We start from the raw sequence: 13,502 nt of genomic DNA on the forward strand, positions 1-13,502 counted from the left end.
CACAAGCAGCAACTGAATACTAGGACTAGGCCAATGCCTAGGAAGGATAGTATTTTCCATCCCCAAGCTGTTAACGTTGTCCAGAACCAACCGGACCAAGTCCAGGTGCCTGGATTCTGATGTATCTGATTTGCAATTTTATGAAGACGGGTGATAGCTTGATATACAGATGGTGCATTCTGTGGAATGAAAACACAGCAGCTTGACCCGATGACCTTACAGGCTCCACCTCTATCTGCCAAGATGACGTCAATTACAAGACGATTCTGAAGGACAACAACCCGCATAGCGGACTGCTCCTCTGTTAAGTTTCCTAAGGCGGAGGTAGTTTCATTTACTACAGCTTCAAGTGTTCTAGTTAATCTGCGTATTAATTTACTATTCTGTACAGGGCCTAAGAAGAAAAAGAACCCTTTATTAAAATCAGTGTACTGTTCCCATGCTGTTTCTGTGTAGTCGACAAGGGGGGCATCTCTTCTGGGTCTATTCTTTACTAGATTGCTATTTCTGTGGTAATCAGAAGGAGCTAGAAAAACGGGTGGCAAAAGGAATGCAATGTAACAGGTACCATCCCAATCTGGAGGTAGACGAATGTATGCGGTATGACCACACACAAAGTAGGAATGACTGATAGCTTTGAAGGATGACTTTCCATCATCACTGAATTCGACCACAGTAGTGCATTTACTATGACCTAAGTGTACTGAACCTTTCTTCTTGATACATAATTCACCAGTGACTGGCAGTACTGACATAATAGGTAGAACTGGTGCAGCTTCGGATTCGACAGTAAGAATCATAAGGCTAATTGTGTAATTACCTAATCCATATACTTCATTTTCTAGATCAGTTCCTATTCTAATGGGGAGTCCCTCCTTATCCGGGTAACAGACGTCTAGTAGGACCAAGTTCAAGTTTCCCCAAACCCAACCCCCATCGAAAACAGCAATGTCTGGATCTAAAGAATTAATTATCTTAAACCATGCCCCACAGGAGCCATTGTGAGTGAACGGATACGGAAAGAGAGGCAGTGCTCCCTTGTAATTCTGGTAGGGAGGGAGTCGGCCACATATCCAGCAATTTGTAGCATTGTTAGTTTGATGAGAATGATGTAACATACTAATGAATGTATTGTTGCGCAGCGCCAGTCTGTAGGAAAGCTCATGAGGAGGTAGCTCACTAAAAGTGTGTTCAGCAGAGACATTGTAAGCAGATTGTTCACGCTTGAAGATAGGATAGTATATAGATAACAAGATACTAGCAATGATTATTAATATACTGAAAAAAAACATAATTATTAGTGTCACTATGCAGTGACTACGAAGTGATTTGCAATATGTTCTTTTCTTTTCCTCTCTCTCTCTAACTCGATCTAGGGGATACATGTCAGAAACTATTTAACCGATTCACCTAGGGGAGGACTTAAACAATTAAACTGTCTGACTTGCTAGATCGTAACTTCATACGATATTGTTCTTGAGGAGTTTTTTCTCGTTTGCATTCGGAAAAGTCTTTGGGATCACAGTCTTTGGTGGGGGTGGGTGTGTCTTGTTCCGGTTTCAGTCCTGGGAATGTTTTGATATGGCTTAGGTGGACCCACCCCTTTCTTCCTTCCAATTTGACTGCGGTCTTTGTTGTTAGAAGAACGGTCTTCGGAGACTTCCAGCGGGGCTCCAACGGACTTTTCCTGTCGAAATTTCGGACTAAAACAACGTCACCGGGGCGGACATCATGCTCCTTCACATCGGTGTTGTCAGGGAAGGCAGCGGCAACCTGTGAACGACATGATTGGAGTGCAGACATCAAGGAGGCAAGGTAATCTGTCAACATATTAGAATCAACATCGGTTATTTTTTTAGGAATGGGCGTCCCCCACATATTCGGTGGTCTTCCAAAGACCACTTCGTACGGAGATAGCCCTGATCTCGAATGGGCGACCATTCTCATATAGAATAGTGCCACCGGCAGGGCGACTATCCAGTCGACCCCTTTGTCCTGACATATTTTGGCAAGGCGAATCTTTAATGTCTGATTATGCCTTTCTACAAGGCCTGCTGCTTCTGGATGTCGGACACAATGGAACTTCCACTGGTATCCCAATAACAAGGAAACTTCTTTCATTAGGGCAGACGAGAATGGCTGACCGTTATCTGAGTACACGACACGAGGCAAGCCGTACCGTGGGAAAAATTCACGAACCAACTGTTTGGCAGTGGTCGGAGCAGTGTAATCTGGGACTGGATAAGCTTCGGTCCAGCGGGACAGAGCACAGACAACTACGAGAACATATTTAAATCCTCGACAACGGTCCATCTGGATATAATCCATCTGGAGGACTTCAAAAGGGTGATCGGGAGGATGAAATCCACCTTGCTCTACAGGGACGCTTTTACCTGGATTGAACTGACAACAGATCATGCAAGTACGCACTTTCTGTTTTGCGGCTGCTCGTAAGTGTTTATTATTCCAGATGTTTTGCAAACTGTCTAGCATTGCTTTCTCTCCTAAATGGGCAGGGCTATGTGCTGTATTTATCATGACTTGAACCATAGAGTCAGGGAGAAACCATGTAGATTTTCCCTTCGTCATCCAACCCTGATCTGTCTGGATCCCTCCCTGCTCGATCCATTTCTTTATTTCGTCTGCAGTAGCGTGTGTCTGAATGTCAATAACATCTAGGGTGGGATCTCGGACTGTCATGCAGTTTGTCGGATCTGTTGTCTTGGTCGTGTCAGCTGTCTGAGTGTGAGTCAGTGCTGTATGTTTTGCTGTCTGATCTGCCAGGTCGTTACCCTGGGAGACAGAATCTGTGGCTTTAGTATGGGCTTTACACTTCATGACTGATATGGCTGAAGGCAGATGTATTGCTTCTAACAGTGCTTGAATGAGAGGACCGTGCTGTATCTTGGTACCATGAGAGGTCAGGAAACCACGTTCCTGCCAGAGCATACCAAAGTCGTGTACGACTCCAAACGCATAACGGGAATCTGTGTATATGTTAACATTTCTGTTCTTCGCTAGAATACAGGCTCGGGTCAGAGCGATGAGCTCTGCTGCTTGAGCAGACAGTGTATCAATACAATGTGTTTCTTTAACTTCAGTTTCAGTGGTCACGGCATATGCGGCCACTAATTCTCCTGTACTTGTTCTCATGCATGATCCATCCACATAAAGTGTCAGGTCTGGATTTGTCAGTGGAACATCTGTTAAATCTCGTCTGGGCTTTGTTACTGCATTAATAATCTCTATACAATCATGTGGAGCTGGATCTGTCATAACTGTAGGTAACAATGTTGCTGGGTTCAAGATACTGCAGCGTCTGATTTCTATGTGTGGCTGGAATAATGTCAATTCGTAACCTGTCAATCGTGCTATAGTCAAGTGTTGAGTCTGGGTTCTGTTTAACAGAACCTCTACAGAATGTGGAACTTGTACTGTTAATTGATGACCTAAAACAATTGAATCGCTTTGTCTGATTGCTAACGCTGTTGCTGCTACTGACTTTAAGCATGCAGGGAGTGCCTGTGCTACTGAATCCAATGTACTTGAAAAATAAGCGCAAGGCTTATGTGAACCTGCTTGATCTTGAGTGAGGACAGACAATGCTGTACCATCACGTTCTGTAACAAAAAGTGTAAACGGTTTGCTGTAACATGGTGTCGCTAAAACTGGTGCTTGGCATAAAGCTTTCTTTAATTCCTCAAAGGCTTGTGTGTGTTCCTGAGTCCAAGGAAGGACAGTCGAAGTCGCTGCCTCCTGTGTCGTTAACTGGATGAGTGGTTTAGCTAGAAATGCATATTGAGGAATCCATTGTCTGCAGTACGAGGTGAGGCCTATGAAGGCCCGCACTTCTTTTTGTGACTGGGGTCGGGGCATGTTTACTATTAACTGAATGCGATCGGGAGTGAGCTGTCTCCCCACTTTGGACAGCAAGTGACCCAAGTACACAACTTGCTGAACACAGAATTGTAGCTTCGAAGGAGACACCTTGTGTCCCTTGTCGGCCAGAAAATGCAAAACTATCAGAGATGCTTGTTCACATTCGGGCTCACTTCGTGCGGTGATCAGCAGATCATCGACGTACTGTAGTAAAGCTGTATTAACTGGCATTTGGATACAATCTAGTTGTCTTTTCAGTGCTTGACTATAGATGCTGGGGCTTTCTGTAAATCCTTGAGGTGCGCGGGAAAATTTGAAACTTCGTCCATTTAAACTGAATCCGAAGAGATATTGGCTCTCCGGGTCAATGGGTACACTGAAGAAGGCGTTCTTGAGATCGATTACAGTAAAGAACGTTGCTTCTGAATCAATAGCAGTTAACAGGGTGGAGATATCGGGGACCACAGGATACTGTGGTACAATGCATTTGTTCAGTTCTCGAAGATCAATCACCAGCCGGTATACTGGCGGTGCATTGCGGTCTGTACGTTTAAGAATTGGAATGATGGGGGAATTACAGATATTGGAGTCGGTCTCTACGACCACTCCTTGGGCAATAAGCTCTTCAATGATTTTCAGTAAGGCCACTACAGCATCGGGTGGTAACTTGTATTGTCTGATTCTGGGTAGAACAACACCTGTCTTGAGTGTAACACGGTATGGTGTGATATGCATACAACCTACATCAGCTGGGCCTTTTGCCCATAAGTGATCTGGTACATTTTTCAATCTGACATCAAAGTCACGTAGAACATAATGACCCTTGAAATCTCGTAGAAAGAGTCTGACTCCCTCCGGAGAACAGCAAATTATAGCTCCTAAAGCCTTTAGTGTTTTAATTCCTAACAGATTTTCGGGACATGATTTCGTAAGTAACAAATCTGTAACTCGAGATAATGGACCCACAGCTAGTGGTACTGGTTCTGATACCTCATTTACAATAGGCTGTCCTGAAAAACCAAGGGAAACATTCTGTGAGCCTGAGAGGGGTGCCCCTGGAACCTCATTATGACTTATAGTAGTGCGACTTGCCCCTGTGTCAATTAAAAACTTTCTGTCTTTTCCTAATACGTGACTATGTACATATGGACCTTCTTGATCTACAGGAATTTCAATAAGAGGCAAATCACTTTCCCTCCCTAGGCTGTTTCATGTATAACGCTGATAATCTGGATATGCCGACTGGGCATACTGGTACATTTGTTGTGAGACTTCTCTAGTTGCAGCAGCGGGCTGTGCCTGAGCATGCTGTGGCTGTGGTACTGCTACTGTCTGTACTGTATGGGACTGATCATGCATAGGCTGTGTATTCTGCATTGGCTGTTCGTTCTGTGAGGTCTGTTGATGACCCTGTTCATGTCTAGGCGGACGCGGTCTTTCTTTAGTTTTACCTGTCTCGATGTTATGTTTCAGGACTGGACATTCATGTACGTAGTGACCTGGCTGCTTGCAATAATTACATGTCCCTTTAACGGGAGCGGCAGAATGATTGGTCTGAGCCCCACCTTTTCTATGACCCTCGGCTGGAATTGTCTGAGCTACTAACATTTTCATTTTCGTGTCTTTCATACGTTTCTGTTCCTGCTCTTGTTCTTCCCTAATTCTATTCTGGTGATATTGTAACATTTGTAACATCTGTGATGGCGTATTTGCCTGCCAAGTACTTTCAACCTTGTACACTCTATTTTTAACCAGTGGTAGGGCGTTCTCTACTAATTTCGTTACAAAAAGGTGTGGATATGACTCGCTACTTGTTTTTAGGCCACTATTGATAATGAAACATTTCTCGAATCTCGAATAAAAGTCACTAGTATCTTCATCTTGTTTCTGTTTGCAGGACGAGATTGCGTCCCAATCTTCCTTTCTAGTTGTCAATAATCTTGGCAGAACCTGTACTATTAAACCTGGTAATGCTTTAGTCAGATCCCCAAGGCCTAACCCTGGGACTCGTTTCTTTTCTTCGTCTTCTATCTCTGCCCATGCTATCTTTGACTCTCCCACTTCCCAATCCTTCTCCTTTAATTTCTCGTAAATGCCCGTGGGCAACAGTACTTTTAACATTTTCATAATATCATCATACGTGTAATCTCCCATCAATAACATGTCTTTAAGCTCTCTGTGAAAACCTGCAGGGTCTTTATCATGGCACGGAACTAATTTCTTCATTTCTAGTAGTTCTAACTTAGTCAGTGGTGTGTGAACATACACACGTTTCAGGTTATTATCGGCACCCATAACTGGATGTACTTCTCGTAAGGGATTCTGGCTTTCAATGCCGCCACCGCATTGCATGTGGTACATTTTTCTTTCTGGAGGCGGGGCGGGAACATATTCAGAGCTCAGGAAAGTGTTATACTTACGTCGTTGTTCTAGAATTATTTGTATTAATTTGGTACTAAAACCTCTCCATCTATCCATGATTAGTGCTTCTAATGTTTCGTGTAAGGGACCTGGATCAGAATGATGGTTTCTGAACTTGATAAGGAGGTGCTGAATCATGTATACACCTGCTATTTTCTGCTCTTCCGGGGAAAGGTTCAAGAATGTCTGCACTAACGTGTCATCATTATATATGTCTGCGTTTTCGGCCCACAACACGGCCGACCGGGCTAGTTCCTGTTCATCCATAGAATTGAGTATATGATACCCTACTCGATCTCGAAGCCTTTTATCAGTTTCCTGGAACTGATGTTCAGAAGAATTCGGATTGGTTAAAGCGGAGAAAAGAACTCTCTTGCTCTCCGGACGGACACCTTTCCTAAGGTAGTTTCCCCTACCTACATACGCTATGATATCTGTAGACTTTTCTGATGTTTCATCTTCATCTTCCTCCCCGGAGGAAGTTTTATCAGTTTCTTCCTGATGTGCAGTTAATACTGCCTTTCTAATTTTCTGGGACATAGTGGCTATACAAGTTCCCTTGTCATGTTTCGCGTCTGCTATATTTTGGCCCCACTTGTTTAATGCGTCTAACTCACTTTGATCTGTCCCGGGCCTGTCTCGTTCTCTTATCACACAATTAATGAAGAATCGTAATATCTGTTTCTGAACGTCAACTTTCTGTTTATACATGGCAGCTTTAACACTGTCGGGGTCTTTCCCCGTCTGTATGAATTTGTATAGTCTGTCGAGAGCTTCCTGCATTCCTACATAGCATAGCAAGTTATCGGTGGCAGATCTTAAGCGCAGTGATGCTAATACCATCAGATCGTCTGTTCCGGGTACTGGATCATATCTGCAGAATGACATCCTATCTTTGAATGCGTCAAGCCGGGCTGAATAGGGAGACTGGAAAGGATTCTGTGTGTCCTTTAAATGCAATCTGTGTGTCGGTGGCGGGGTCCGTAGACCCGCTGTCGCACCCCCTGAGGCGGATGCTTGGCCATTATCTCTCCGTGGAGTCTGTATCTGGACTTGTATCTGTCTTTTAGTAAGATCAGGTAGTACTGGTTTCGGTAGGTCTGTCTTAAGTACGGGGGGTGGCGGAGCTGGCGGAGCGGGAGAGGTCTGTTGCGGTACCGGTGGAGCTGGATCTGGGGGCGCAGTGCCCCCCCCATCCCTGTCAGTAGGCAGGGCACGAACAGGCATGTTGGTATAAGCTGGTACTACATCCTCTAGATATGAATTCAGAAATATGTCTTTAGTAGTTTTATGCATTACTTTAGTTGGAACTAACGGTGTCGGTAAGTTTGTTGGTATCTCTGATTCAGTTTCGGATGGGCCATCTGCTACGAGATACATACCGTTTACAAGATTATTTCGGGCACGGTCTATTTGTTCTGTTTTTACTCGGATCCCTTCAGTAACTAATTCGTTTTCTCGCTCTTTATCTGATTCTTTAAGTCTGTCTTCTCTACGGAGTGCTTTGTCCGCACGCTTACGTGATTCCTTACGCCAAAATTCTATGGCGTCCTTCTGAGATTGCCTAGCTTTCTTTTTCCATAATGCTTCTTCTACCCTCATGATGCACTCGGCATCCCACGTTCCGGTAACAGGCCATCTGTGTCTCTCGTCTAGGTGTTTGGTGTAATCGGCCCATAAATCTAGATATAATATGGCATCTATGCCGTGCTTTTGATACATAAAATTGCCTGGAGTGTCCCTAGGGGGGATAGGAATTTCTTCCTCTAGTAACCCTTTCCTAGTTCCGATCTGTTTTAACTTACTGAGAAACGGCATCCTGCTTACTTATTTACTGAACGCTAGATCTTTACTCCTTAATACTTTTTAACAGCTATATTGTATGGGAAAAAAAAAACACAATAATACACGTTTAAACAGTCACAGTCATACCACGACATTAATTACATGAAAACATTGAAGACATAGCTAACTACCCCCCTACACTGAATGTACCGCTCAACGGTACGGATACACTGCTGTAACAGTGCAGAAATTCGGAATCCTAGATATACTGCTAAACAGTACAGATACACTGCCTAAAAACAGTGCAGACCGGACTTGCGTACCCAAACCCGTCTAGATACGACCCAGCAATGGTACTCACCGGGAAGCACGGAAACAGAAGGCCTCGGAAAACTCGACTGGACTCGACTCGAAACTTCGGAAAACTTCGGAAAACTTCGGAAAACTGGTGGGCCTCTTCACACCTCGGACCTTGCTTCTTTCGGCTGGGCTCTGGTCGGGATCCTCCGCACTCCTCACCGCCTCGTCTGGGCACTGATCGCAGTCTTCGTCACCTCCGTGTGTCAGAGGGGGATGCAGGAAATCCTGCCAGTACACGTGTTGTCCGTCTAACTGATGGCAGGGGACACGGATTGCAACGCACCTTCCGGCGCGTGAGGTGGGGGAGGGGTCCCTGTTCGGGCGCCAAAATGATGTAAATAATTAATTTACTCTCTTAATTTCTATGCAGGTAAGTACTTAATCAATAATAACTCAATCAGAAGGAAAGAAAACAGAGTCCGTGGTGTTAGAGTTTCTAAGGGTTTTATTCCTCATAAAGGAATCAGGATATCATGTTCTGACCACCACAGGGGTGTCAGAAGGGATAGATGAGCGCGCTCTCGTTTATTGACATTACATAGCTTATATACTTGATTTACATCATAAGTTTCAATGTGAGAGGCGTAACAGCTGAGAGAAGACAAGATAACAGTATACACGTGGTACCAATACATCATCAAGAGGCGTAAACTAGGCGTGAACTAGAGGTGTATGCTAGAAACGTCACTGACAGGTGACGCAAGTGGGTGGCACCAAGGGGTGGTGCTAACAGAATGTTGCAATGTCAGCAGAAATCGGAAGCTTGGATGCGCGCGCAGCTGTATGACGTGTGACTGACGGGGTGCAGGGGTCTTGACATTTACACTGACGGGAAGAGACAGAAGTCTGGCATGTCAGATCAACTTGTACTTCTATCATATCTGATATCTGATGTTTAGGAACTATACTATCTGGGCGGAAAGGTCTCTAGGGTAGAAGCTATTCTATGCTAACTGTGGATGCGTGTATAAGCGCCTGAGTGTCTACATGTGAAGCGTGGGGGCACGGGGCCTTCCATGGAAGCATGGCAACGGAGGCTATGAATTACTTGTATTAAGACAGATCGGCCTTTTGGCTCTGCAGCTGGAGAGGATGTTTACAGGATCTAGTAGGCAGGAATGTATTCTCGGGGAGCGGAACAGATAACTCGAAGGTTATAGTCAGTCTTGGCAGAAAGCAGGCTTGAGCTGAGCGCGAGGGGTCGCGCTGAATATAGGACATAGTTCATGAGTACAGAGGTAGCCTGGGCAGAGCCAGGAGCCACAAAAGAGGTTCAGATGGCAGGAATTCAGGGCCTACTCTGGCTAGAGCAGGAAAAAGCGAAAAGTGTACTACAAAAAGACGTTGGCATAGCATACTTAGGAACGGACTATATAATCCATTCATGGTGCGTCTGAAAGAGGACAAGTTGACGGTGGACGCAAATGTATTTGCGTCTTCATAACTGGCACAGGAGGGAAGTTACATGCACTTTAAGCTGGTACATGGAGTCGGTGGGGTACGCGCTAGGGAACACAACATGGCCAAAATTTTATTTTCCTCATTCTCCTCATGAAAACGCCAGTCTCTCTATTTCTCTGCACCTCTGATGGAACGAAGCATGCACGATTGACTGAGTAAAATATCAATCTATTGTTTCCACTCCTCTGAAGATCAGTTTTATTCTTGGGGAAACAAAGTTGTCATGTTTATGTGGTTGTCATAAACGAATCCCTTCTTGTGTATTCGAGAAAATTTCTAGTGACCTCTGGGCTAGCTGGCACTCACAATTAGGTCTAATATATTCGATAGAGACCTAGTCGACTTAAGTCCTACGTCAAAACTAAAGGATATATTATTCCAATGTGCAATTCTCTATTTTATGAGAAAATTTCTAGTGACCTCTGGGCTAGCTGGCACTCACAATTAGGTCTAATATATTCGATAGAGACCTAGTCGACTTAAGTCCTACGTCAAAACTAAAGGATATATTATTCCAATGTGCAGAGCCTATTGGAAATATAGGAACTACACTACAATACACCCCGCTGTCCCCCCCGCACACCCACTCCAGCAGCTTCCCTCACGCACCTGCCCACTCCATGAGCCTAATGTATTTACCCCACAGCGGCTGTACCTCTGGCACCTATCCCAGCATTTCAAACGCACCTGTCCACCCCCCAAGAGAACCTACGTAGCTACCCCCAGGCATACATCCTGCTTCCTCCTTGCACTCCTACCCCTGCAGCTCCCCTCACCTTCACACTCCCATGGTTACCCCAAACATATACCCTTCTGTCCCTCGCACATCTATCCCAGCAGCTCCCCACACCCGTGTGCAACTAAGCAGTGACCCCGCAACATACACCTGCCCTGCTGCCCACATCCCTGTGCACTTGTTACCCCCACGCACATACCCACGCAGACACATGCCCCGCTCTTGACCCTGCCCCAGACCCTATTGTAAACACCCCCTCCCCCACCCCATGCCCTGTACTCACCCTGCATGTTGTTGTCCACTTTGCCGCACGTCACCCACTTGCCCCCCTGGACGCGCCGGTGGTTGGGGTCCGCCAGCACCACCTCCATGAGCACGTTGTAGTGGGAAGTGGGGTTCAGGCCCATCATGTTGAACCTCAGGAAGGAAAACATGTGCCTGGGCGGGTAAAAAGGCGCTAGATTAGATCAATTTTTCAATGTGACCCTCAAACACCCGCCTCAAACACGCAAAACGTTTACCATCTAAAGCTTAAAGTTACATCCCAATTTTGACATCTAAATTTAAATCCATTTTAACAATTTGTTAACCTGTCAAACTTTGAAGGGCCCACCGAAGTGTGTGTGTAAATTACACCACTGTTTGAAAGATTGAACTGCGCTTTAAAGGGCGGACACCACAAAATATGAAAGTTTGTTTTCCAAGAGCCAATCTCTGCAGAGGGTCTTTAACAAATTAGTTTGCAAAATTTGTTTGGCCCAATCAGGAGCGGAAAAAAATAGGTGGCGAAGTAACACTTTGAATAGAAGCGGATAACAGGTGCCTGGAGTTATAAAGTTAGGTCTTAAAGCGCTTCCGTTTAAATAATTTAAAAGCGCCCCCGACTACCTGTGTACCATTTAAGGTGTCGGGGAGGTCATGTTTGCGGGGGCCCACTGTGAACACCTGGGGTGGATTGACCTGGTGCTGAAGCGGTTTATAATCCGCTTCAGTCCTAGGGGTGCGCACACATTTTATTCCAGGATTCCCCCCTGCAGCGAGGCTATCGATTTATAATCAAATCCAGGCAGGCGCTTGTTAATAGCATGCGTCGCCTAGCGTGCATCTCGTTGGCACACTAATGTTTGTTTTTGAGTCGAATTATTCAGTTTTTTAACCCCCCATTGCCATTTTAAAGTGACCGGTTATGTGCTTAAATATGGACAGTGAGAATTTTTATTCCTATAATCTGTTTGGTAAATTGCGAACTAGAAAAGAAATCTTCTGCACTTTTTTTGTTGTTTTTCCCCAGAAGTTTACACGCCTGTTTCACATTTGCGATTCTGATAGATATATAAACAAGCATTTGCAATGTAATCGGTCCGATTGCATTGCAAATACTTAAGTTTAAAACTGAGCGCGTCGCCGATTCACGAACACTGCGCTCGGTTTATATATTTCTTAATTTCAACACTGAGTACGGTGTCCTTAAAGTGGGCGCTGCCCTCAGTGCTAAAGTTAAGAAATATATCAATAAACCGAGCGGGGTGTCCATGAAGCTGTGCTTTTCTCAGTTTCCAGTTATAAAAAAAAGTTTAAAAAGCACGCATTCCTCGCGCAAAAGCAGGGGGAGGTTAGAGAGGCCTGCGCAATTAACTTGGGGAGCGAGGGGCTCCCCAAGTGATAATTAATAACATATGGCACCAGCCACTCGATCCCACAAGTAAATCGCCAGACGTGTATGTGTTGCCATTGAAGGCAATGGAACGCGTGCACGTTTTTGACTGAAAAGCCAGAGTGATGGCTTAAGGTCTTTTTACTAGCCAGCGAATGCACGCAGCTAGGCGAGACCTACAAACCATTTCTCATTTTTGGTACAAGTATGCAAACAGTATGACGCAATTAACATCACCGAGGTGTACATGAAACTGCAGTAAATACTTGCAAATGTTTTGCATTAGTGAATCAGGCACCAGTGAAAAAATCCATGCAACAAAAACAAAGCAAGCTTTTGTTTTTGATATTTTTTGTTATCTTAATCACACACATCACCTTGAGCGACACAAAGCTTGACGCTTTTAAAGTTATGCAGGAGGTAAAACTTAAGAGGGCAGACCGGCAGGACATATTTGCCACCAGCTGCCAATCAAAACCTGTGCCAACAGACTTCCTTCAAACGCCCCACTACCTGTCTCTGATGGAACATGGCTTTGCCGGCCACATCAGTCTCGTCTTCGTCTTCCAGGGCGCCCCCAAAGACGGGGGTCGTCTGCGGGGTATCCCCTAGCAGTTCTTCCTCCGAGGGTAGCGCCGCTGCTGTTTGGCAGGCGCTGTTTGTTGCTGGTGTCCCAAAGAGCCCGTGAGTCGGTTCGTCAAACTCTGCTAGTGGGAAGAAACGCAGCACTAGCACCGTGGATATAAATAATCGCACAGTAAAAACCATGCACTTATTCTTGTATCGCTGTTAACCCTGCACGGCAGTGACAAATCAGCGGACACCATCCGGATGCAACAAAAGTAACGCTTGGACTGCAATGGGCTCCGATGCCCAGCGCACCCGCAGGCTTCCAAGAAAAGAAAAATTACAGCTACAAAACTCAAACTGATGGTAAAAGGCCCAGCTCAATGGAAGTTATGAGCTGGCAAGCAAACTAGAACTCTCCAGTTCACGTAAGTCCTTCACTTTCAGCAAGTATATTTTTTCCACAGGGTTTAAGAGTGCAAGCCACCTCTAGTAAACTTTCAAACACAACTTTACCACGGTCGACACATTTGGTTCGATAATGAGCTGCTTGATAAATCCAACAAGTGGGAGGGATGGGAAAAAAAGCTATGTTGTGCAGGATAAAAGCGGGGCTCGCTCTGTCCTGTGCGAGGTTAA

The sequence above is a fragment of the Lissotriton vulgaris genome, chromosome 5 (assembly GCF_964263255.1).
Source record: "Lissotriton vulgaris chromosome 5, aLisVul1.2, whole genome shotgun sequence".
NCBI classification, from domain to species: Eukaryota; Metazoa; Chordata; class Amphibia; order Caudata; family Salamandridae; genus Lissotriton; species Lissotriton vulgaris.